Source organism: Dipodomys spectabilis, unplaced genomic scaffold (genome assembly GCF_019054845.1).
Source record: "Dipodomys spectabilis isolate Male_0828 unplaced genomic scaffold, ASM1905484v1 ptg000529l, whole genome shotgun sequence".
Taxonomy (NCBI): domain Eukaryota; kingdom Metazoa; phylum Chordata; class Mammalia; order Rodentia; family Heteromyidae; genus Dipodomys; species Dipodomys spectabilis.
Window position 1 is genome coordinate 1,831,455 of NW_024871206.1, and position 9,742 is coordinate 1,841,196.

Consider the following 9,742-nt stretch of genomic DNA (forward strand, 5'->3'; position numbering starts at 1 on the left):
ACACACACACACACACACACACACACACACACACACACACAGAATGTTTTCTTGATCCATTCTTCTACTGAGGGGCATCGGGGTTGGTTCCGTACCTTAGCTATGGCAAATAATGCTACAATAAACGTTGTTGTGGTGGTAGTTTTAGTATGGACTTATTTGTGATCATTTGGGTGAATGCCCAAAAGTGGGATTGCTGTGTAATAGGGGAGCTCTATGTGGAGTCTTTTGAGGAAGCTCCAAACCGCTTTCCAAAATGGATGAACAAGTTTACACTCCCACCAAGAGTTCAGTAGGCTTCCCTTCTGGCCACATCCCATCCAGCATCTGTTGGTGTAAAAATATGGAACGATTCATTAATTTGCGTGTCATCCTTGTGCAGGGACCATGCTAATCTTCTCTGTATGTTCCAATTTTAGTGTATGTGCAGCCAAATTGAGCACAGAACATTTTTTATATATAAAGTGTAATTGATTGTCTTAAACTAGACAATTCAACAAAAAGTAAGTTCAAAAAATTGTGAAATTTTGCAACCATGTATTACTTACATAAGCACACATTTAAGAATAAAGTCAATATTGACATGACAAAAGCAAAATAATTTCAGATATTTGTTGTTCATGAGATGTGTAGGAGGAGGAATTCAATTATTCTACACAAGGCACCTGTCATAATGATCATTGCAGCAAATGTTAAGGTTTGTTAAAAGTTTTAATGATTTAAATATGTTTCATTTTGGGATTTGCTTATATATGCAAAATTAAGACTGGTAGGTCATAAATTTTTTCGATAAATATATAATATTTCCGGTAGCATCTACTACTAAGTATGTACATTTCAGAGTTTATAGAAACTTTGCTAATGAGAAGTTGCAAAGACTGTGTAAAGAAGCAGAGTGAAGAGTTAAGAATTTAAGTACACAGTTTCTGATAAATCATTAGGGCTCCCTTAAGTTATATATTAGTGATGAACAAATAATGATAAAAGCCACATACACATGATGAAATTATCTATAAATAGTAATCTTAGTGGGTAAATTTAAAGGCTACTCATAGCTTTATCCAGTTTTAAATGTACAGGAATATGAGAAAATAGTAAAATCTACTATGAACTTTTCAAATACTGAAAACCCTGGTAATTGTTTTGTTTTTTATTTTAGTAATCATTAATATATAATTATTGTTTTCTTTATTTATAGCATTTTTTCCTTGTCGTAATATAATACAACTTTTTTGTGAGTCGTGATTAAGAGGTACTTTGAGAATATTATTGGGATGGCCACACCATTTTTCATAGGTGCATGTGAATTTACAAATAGCAAAACTAAAAACAAAATATTGATTAAAAATTATATCAAGTAGAGTCTGAATCAGGAGTGTTGATAAATGTCCACACCTAAAATCTTAACCCTAGGCTGAAGTAGTGGTATTACAGTGTTGAGGCCACAAAATTGAGAAACTGTGTTTTGTTTTGTTTTGTTTTTTGCTTTGGTTTTGTTGGTTGTGGGGCTTGAACTCTGGGTCTTGGGTAGTGTCCCTCAGCTCCTCAGCTCAAGGCTAGCGCTATCACTTGATCCACAGCAGCACTTTCATCTTTTTCTGCTTATGTCGTGCTGAGGAATGAAATCCAGGACCTCATGCATGCAAGGCAAGCACTCTACCACTGAGCCACCTTCCCAGCTCCTGAGAAACTGTGATTTAAAAAATCATCTGAACAATATTTGCTTTCTGCTTTGGGTTATATAATGAAATATGTGAACACATTTTTATATTTTGTGAATTGTCATACTTCTAAATTTATACTAACTACAGCCAATTTATCCTTTTCAAAGTCAAGAAATATTTCTGAGAGTTTGCTTCTGTGAAGACTGTTTTTGCATTTATAATTTCTTCTGAGCCATTTTTATTTATTATCAAAATCACTTTATATTTTATTTTGATGCGTTATCATACATCAAATACCTTCAAATGTACATGTAGAGTCTCAAAATAGCAGTATGAATATTCTCATACACCTCTTGTTTATCTGTTACGCACTTTAATATTATGATATTTTTCTCTCTCTTTCACTCTCTTCATTTCTGCTCTTTCTCTTTCATGCTCCATGTCTGCTACTTAGAATTTCTGCTGGTCTACTATTATCCTTCAGGATCCACTGGTTTTGTGGGAACATGATAGGGACCATCAGTTACCCTTGCATTCTTTAAGAGTTATAACAGTGACGTGAAATTATTCTTTGCCATTCTAAATGGCAAAACAACAAATCTAGGAATTCCTTTTCACTTTTAGTACTATTATATATTTTATCTCATACGAATCATTGGGACTGATAATATACTTTTAGCCTGGGACCTAAAAGTTCTTTTTCATTTACAAACAACCTTTTTTCTTTTATTATCAGTAAGTAACAAAAACAAAGCTATCCTATGGGAAAGTAGGCTGAAGTTGTTCACAGTGATGAAAAACAAGTTAATGGGGGAAGTGTGTACAAAGGATACCCTTCATATAACACACATGCTTAGAGCAGTTTATCATGTACACTTTTTGATAAGGACAATGTGCTGGGAACTCTAGATTAAATCACTGAACACCTGATATATATATATATATATATATATATATACATATATATATATATAATGTATGTATTTTTATTTATATATGCATATATATGAATATTGGCCCATATATGTACACATGAATGTTACTATACACACAAAAACACATACGTACACACATGTACACATGCACAAATGGAAAAAGACACATAGATATAGCCAACACAGGTTTCACTAGTTGTTGAATATGCCTTAGACAGAATGCTTGGAAACAAATGTGTTGAAGATGTATTCGTCTCTAAGAGTTCTTTTACCACTCCTCTTATCTCTTCCAACTGGTACGTTTAGAGAGATTTGACTTGAAAAATGCAGGACAAGTGATAGCAAGTAACTCGGAAATCTCAATACGTATAGGTCATATGGTGTCTCCCTGCTCCCCATGGAATGCTTGCTCTTGTAGACACTCTCAACAGCTAAAGTAGCAGGACAATATCCTTGTTAAGAATAAAGTTATAAGGCTTTAAATGGCATCCTTCCTTGGGCTCTTTTCCAACAGTGAGCATCAATTCCTAAGCAGATGAGTGACTCCCCAGAAGACTGGAGTGCAGGTCAAAATTTAACCAACCCATATGAAAAGTCTAAAGTGAGCAATTCTGACTGAGGTCGTGCCGATGTCCTGGCAACGAAAATGAGAAAAAAAGAAAGTTTTTAATGTATTAAAATTTGAGAATAATTTGTAACCTGTCAATAAATGTGTAGAACACAATTATACCAACTGACAATAGATGGAGTGCATTTCATTTATATGCTTTTGGACTTTGAAAGTGTTTTTAAGTCTGTCTACACAAGTAGAATCAACATGAAACAAGCCAGCATTTCTTCATTTAAGATGCAAGGAAAAGATACAGGTTGACCCATTGTAACAATGAGATTTGCAAGATACTATTAGAGGGAGTTGTTGGGGATGGTTGAAGGTAAGGAATAGTAGGGGAAAAACAAAGGAGGTGGCAACAATGCTCAATAAGATATGTACTCATTACCTTAATTATGTAACTGTAACCTCTCTGTACAGTACTGAGCTTCTTCAGTAAAAATGCTGGCAAAATTGGTTAATCATTCATAGAAAACTAAAACTATATCCTTATATATCATCCTGTATCAAAGACCTCGGAGTCAAAGCAGACACACTGAAAACATTACAGATTGGAGTAGGACATACCCAAGGTCTCCTGTGCAGAGGCTGAAATTTTCTTAATAGAGACCCAGAAGCACAAGAAATCAAAGAAAGTTTGGACAAATGGGATTGTATGAAATTGCAGAGCTTCTGCTTTGCAAAGGACATAGCTAGCCAGATCAATAGAAAGCCCATTGATGGGAGAAGATCTTTGCTAGCCATACAATTGAGAAGGGACTCGTATCTAAAATATATGTGGAATTCAAAATATTAAATCCCCCAACAACAAATCCTAAAAGAAACAACTGCCCAATAAATAAGTGGACTAAAGACTTCAAGACAAACTTCTTTGAAAAGAAAAGAAGGAAGGCCAATAGACACATGAAGAAATGCTCAACCTCCCAAGCCATAATAGAAAAGCAAATAAAAACAACATTGAGATACCACCTCAAGCCATTTAGAATGGCTATAATCAAGAACTCTAATACCAACAGCAGGGGATGTGGCCAGAAGGGAAGCTTACTGCATTGTTGGTGGGAGTATAACTTATTCAACTACTTTGGAGTAGTATGGAAGTTCCTCAAAGATTCCACCTAGAACTTTCCTATGACCCAGCAATCTACCTTTTGGGCATTTACCCAAATGATCACAAACAAGACCGTACTAACCCTACCAGCACAACTATATTTATTGCAGCATTATTTAACATAGCTAAGATAGGCATCAACCCAGATGCCCCTCAGTAGATGGATGGATCGCGAAAACGTGGTATTTAACCAAGTCCTAATCTTAGAGAGGGAAATCGTTTGGATAGAATGATCGGAGAGAGATTACAAAAAAACAAACAAGAAAAAATGGAAAAACCAAAATTTAAATTTAAGTAGTGAAACACTTAAAAATTATGTAAGTTTAAACAAATGATATTGAGAGAAGAAAAGGATAAGATGAGAAGAAGGGATGGATTGAAAGGAGAAATGAAAACTAAAAAATAAAAATTCTTAAAATTAGTTACTTGAAAATTATATACATATAAAGAGATAATACTGCTGTTAAAGAATTTAAGCCTAAGAGGTTGTGAATTGAGTAATAATTTTCTGGATTAAATGTGTACACAATGGGGTATAAGGTCTAATAATCAAAGACAGGTATATATCTGGGAATGAACCGAACAGCAATTTAGTCACACAAAAAAAGAAAGAAACAGAAAAAAATGAAAAGAATACTTAAAAAGGGCCAAAAGTTCAGAAGAGATTTAAAAAAGCACAAACACACACACCTATACACCTAAAATAAAAATTATGGGAGGAAAGTAAGATTAATGGAAAACAATTTTAACAATTAATTTTTTTAAAAGGTTCAAATAGTTCTTTGATTGCAACAATGAGATGTACAATTCATTATGTCGAAAAACGAACTTAACAACTTTGGTGGGGGGTGGGGGAGGATCGGTTGGGGGGAGGGGGAAGTATGGGATGGGATGGGAAGGGGAAACAACAAGGAAGCAACAATGCTTGATAAGAAATATACTCATTATCTTGCCCATGTAATTTTAACTCCTCTGTACTGTATTCTCACAATAAAAAATAAAATTAAATTTAAAAAAAGAGTTCTTTGATTTTTTTTGGGGGGGGGGGAGGGGGGCAATGGGATGATTGTGTATCTTCCGTGTCCATAACCAGTCTCTTGGTGGAGTCTCTGGGCTGCTTGTGGTGTTTGGTTTTCCTGTGGCTTGATTGTTTTCTGAAGTCAGTGTTTGAGCAGGCAGAAAAATGCTTTGCCTAACCCATTGTTTTGTGATCCTTCTCCCAGGCTAGTTCAGTGGGAGGTAGATTTGCTTTCAGTATCTCAAAAGAGGGAGAAGGGAGTTTCCTCTAGTTTGAAGATGCTGTGATGAGATTGGGTTATGGGTAGAGTTGAGGCCTTTCAGCAATCAGTAGCTTTTCCTTGCTGGGCTAGCTCCTGAGACTCTCAGAGAGCCCAGCTTGGAGCCATTCTCAGGGTTTATGTTTACTGAGTTTCAATTGTTTGTCTAGGCTGCTGTAGGGAGGGGCAGCCTCTGGCTCTGTTTACCCAGTGGTGAAAGTCACTCCTCAGGGGGCAGATTTTTCTCTGTCTGGGCTGGTTGACTTTCCCCTGGGTAGAGCTGAGCCTGGCAGGTCAGGGCAGATTCCTGTGACCTGCTAAATGACACATTTGTTTGCTTCCAAGGCCTGAGTTGGAGCTAGTTGCTCAACTGGGCCTTTGTTAGTATCAAAGATGGAGATCTCCAGTGGTAGGTGACAAGCAGCCTTCCCTCCTCTGCTCCCTGAGAAGAAATGAGGAGATCAGGTTTCTACTCATGCCAGAATCTTGTTCCGGGACAGTTTCTGGTCTGTGATCTGCAGGATGAATATATCTGCTCCTTGTCAGTTCTTGATTGTGTTGGGTAGAATCCACTTGTCCGCCACATCTGGAGCCTTTGTCCCAGATTCTCTCCATAGTTATGGCTGCTAAGAGTGTCTCTGCTTCCAACTCTGCCACTTCAGCCATGGCTAGCTGCATGTGTTCAGATCTGTTTCCTTGCTTGGATTTTCCCTCTCTGTCCAAACTCTCTGCATTGAGATGACACACTTGGTGTGACTCTGTAGCCTAAGACTGTTCACTGGAATACTAAAATGCTTTCTATAGGAGAGTTTGTTTAGCCTTCAGCTTCTCCTCTGCCATCTTCCTCCGAATCTCATGATTTTTTTTTATTGTAAAGATACTATACAGAGGGTTAGAGTTACATGAGTGAGGTAATGAGTACACTTCCTCTTGAACATTGTTACCCCCTCCATTGTTTTCCCCCTACCATCCCCTCCCTCCCTCCCTTCCCCAAGGTTCTTTTTTTTTTTTTTTTTTGATTGTGACTAAGTGATTACATAATTTCAAAGTCACAAGTTCATTCTAACTTTCCTGGAGCAAATTGTCTATCACAGTCTGTAATATATAACAGTGTTCACATGTTAAATACCATATTTGTGATCAGCAGCATGGGGATATTTAGTAGTGGTTCAACCAGATGAGCGGGAGTTCTTTGTTTCTTAAGTCCTGTTAGTTTTGTCGTATCACCTAACATTTTGGATTTAGCATCCACTTATCAGGGACACCATGTACCGTTTGTCTCTTCGTTCTTGGCTTACCTCGCTCAACATGATTCCTTCTAGCTCCATCCATTTCCCTGCAAATGCCATTATTTTGTCATTTCTAATGGCTGCATAATATTCCATTGTGTACAGATACCACAATTTTTGGATCCATTCATCTGTGGTGGGGCATCTAGGTTGTTTCCATATCCTAGCTATTGCGAACAGTGTTGGGAGCCAAGAAAGTGTATGGAAAGATAAGATTCCTCCAGCCCTAAGCAAACTACATTTGGTTAACCATAAACATTTCTCTTATCTCCAGCCCTAAGCAAACAGCGCCTGGCTAACCATAAATATTTCTTAGAAAGACTAGCACAACGGCCAAAGGAAAAGCATGACCCATCCCTGACCCCGGGACTTCTCACCCTTGCATCTGCAAAATTTTTTCATTCTTCCCCTTCCCACCCCCCTGTGGGTATAAAAACCCTATCCCGAGCTCAATAAAGCAGACCTTGACGCGACTCAGACTGACTTTGTCTTCCTTTATGCGCTTGGTCTCTTTTCTCTCTCACCCCCATTGGTTCTTAGGAGGTGCCTCCTCGAGCCTAGCAAAATAGCTGCACCTGCTGGACGGGTCAAGTGGCGCCCAACGTGGAGCTCGAGGCACGGTGACCTACCCGACGGCGTTGGAGACGGGGATCCCCAATCATTTAAGGGTAGAGACGCCCACATCGCATCACTCGTGCACCGTGGGAAGTCTTGAGGTAAGTTGCCGTTCAATCAACCATGGGAAAAGCTTTGTCTAAAGAGCCATTATTTATAAAGGAAATGAAGGACGCTCTTAGGGAGAGAGGAATAAGAGTAAAAAGAAAGGATGTTGTAAAATTTTTTTGTTTTATCGGGGAAAAATGTCCTTGGCTAATTTTGAGTGGCCCGGACATTCATCCCCTTACCTGGAGCAAAGTAGGGAAAAATATTAATGATGTAGCAGCTAAAGGAGAAGAAATTCCCGAGGCCTTTTTTAGTTTTTATGGGATTATCAGGGACATTTTAAAAGAGGTAGAAAAGGGAAGAGATGGTGCCTGCTTACTGATTTTAACGGAGGACACCTGCTGCCTCATGAATGGAATAAGATTGTACAATCGGTCCTGACCAGAGGTCAATATTTAACCTGGAAGGCTGAATTTATAGATAAGGCAGAGGCTCAGGCCATCATAAACAAAAAACATATTCAGATGGCCACTCCCATCTGAAGTTGCTTTTTCTGTTTGCAGTCCTTCGTCTGCCGCGCAGGGCCTGTCTGGTTTCCTCTGTTTCTGTTTAGTGTTAATTGTCTCTGTTGTCTGTCTTGTTGTCCTTAAAGGGAAGGGGCAGCAACTAACAACCCCCTTAAGTCTGACTTTAGATCACTGGAAAAGTTACAGCTCGAGCCCAGATTGTCAGGTTTTAGGAACTTGCTTGTTTGTCAATTATGAAGCTGCCACTGACCACCTGCGAGTGGCCCCAGTTAGATCTCAGCCTTGGGCCTTGGTTCAGGGGGTCTGAGCTTGGGGGAGAACCTGTCAGTCTGAGGGGACGGCCGCTAGGGATTTTTCTTTTCCCTTGCCCCAAGATGACTGGGAATTCTCCTCCACCTTGGAAGGCCCCTGGGTCAACGTCTGCAGGAATCTAAGAGAAAAATCCTCCAGAGGTGAGTAGGGGGGTTGAGTCCCCTGGTAAGTGAATGGTGGTGAGATGTCGCCCCATTCACTGAGACCTGATTTTGTCTTTGTGGCCACTTGTTTGTCTTGTTTAGTGTGTGTGTTTGTTTTATGTTTTCTGAGGTAGGGAAGTTCTGGGTGAGTGTGGCAGGCTCACTCAGCAGACTCTGGATTCAGCTTGCTGAATGAAAACAGCATAGAGATTCAAAAGACTAATTAGTGAATTGCCTTGCTAGATAAGCAAGCTCTGGGAAAATGAAGCCCAACAAAGGTACCTAGTTTAAAAGAAATACTGTCTTAAATTTTTGTTTAAAAACTTTAAATAATGTACGTACAACTGATTTTGATTTTTGCGCGCTTTAAGATCTGTGTGTTTTGTGTGTGTCTGTGAACATGTTCAAAGATAAAAATTGTCAGCATGCTGTAACAATTGGGTGAGTTTAAATTTAAAAATTCAAAAGGTTATGAGGTTTGGACATTACCAAAGATTTAAAAAAATCTTCACATTGTTTAAAATGGCTTTGTAAAGATTCTTTAACTTGCAAATTAGAAAATCTGGTATTTTAAAAGACTAATGTTTTAAAATGTATAAGACTGTTTATACTGTAATCAAGTTACCTGGCTTCACAAAAATGCATTGGTAGTTTGGGATATAATTCCTTTGGCTAAAATTTGGAGATAAATATTAGAAATTTAAATGTAAAGGTTAGTTTAACACTGTCAAAGATGTTACTTGTTCTGTCTGTCTAAAACTGTGTATTTCATTCAAGAACCAAGAGAAGAGACAGAGGGAAAAACTTAGAAGCCAACAGAAGGCCTATTTTTATTTGGTGAAGGGTGAACAAGCAGAAGTGCAGTTCAGCTGGTCATGCATGGTAGGACAGGCCCTGGGAGGAGTCCACGCATGGTAAAAGAGGGCAAGCTAGCACAAACGCAGTTCATCTAACCCTAAAGAGTAGGATTGGGTGTGTGCCCATTCCATAGAAGGGGCCGAACGGCCCATCTTTGTTCTCTCTTTTCTCTGCAGATAGACACTGAAAACATGATGGTTAAAATGAGTGATGTGATGATCTGATTAGTATTGCTAAAACCTCCCCTTGGATGTGTTAACATTAAAATTAGGAAGGCCTTAAAAGAGGGCTAAAAAGTTATTTATATAATGTGGCTTACTTTCAATTATGTTCCAAAATTAGGGTACTTTTAAAAG

At 38.3% G+C, this 9,742-nt stretch overlaps 1 non-coding gene across 1 annotated transcript; it reads right to left on the minus strand.

Moving 5' to 3' along the window:
• Positions 1 to 337: 337 nt before the first annotated feature.
• LOC122099681 lies at positions 338 to 443 on the minus strand. Its single transcript, XR_006145984.1, has one exon. It is a non-coding gene; the product is annotated as a U6 spliceosomal RNA (small nuclear RNA).
• Positions 444 to 9,742: the final 9,299 nt, after the last annotated feature.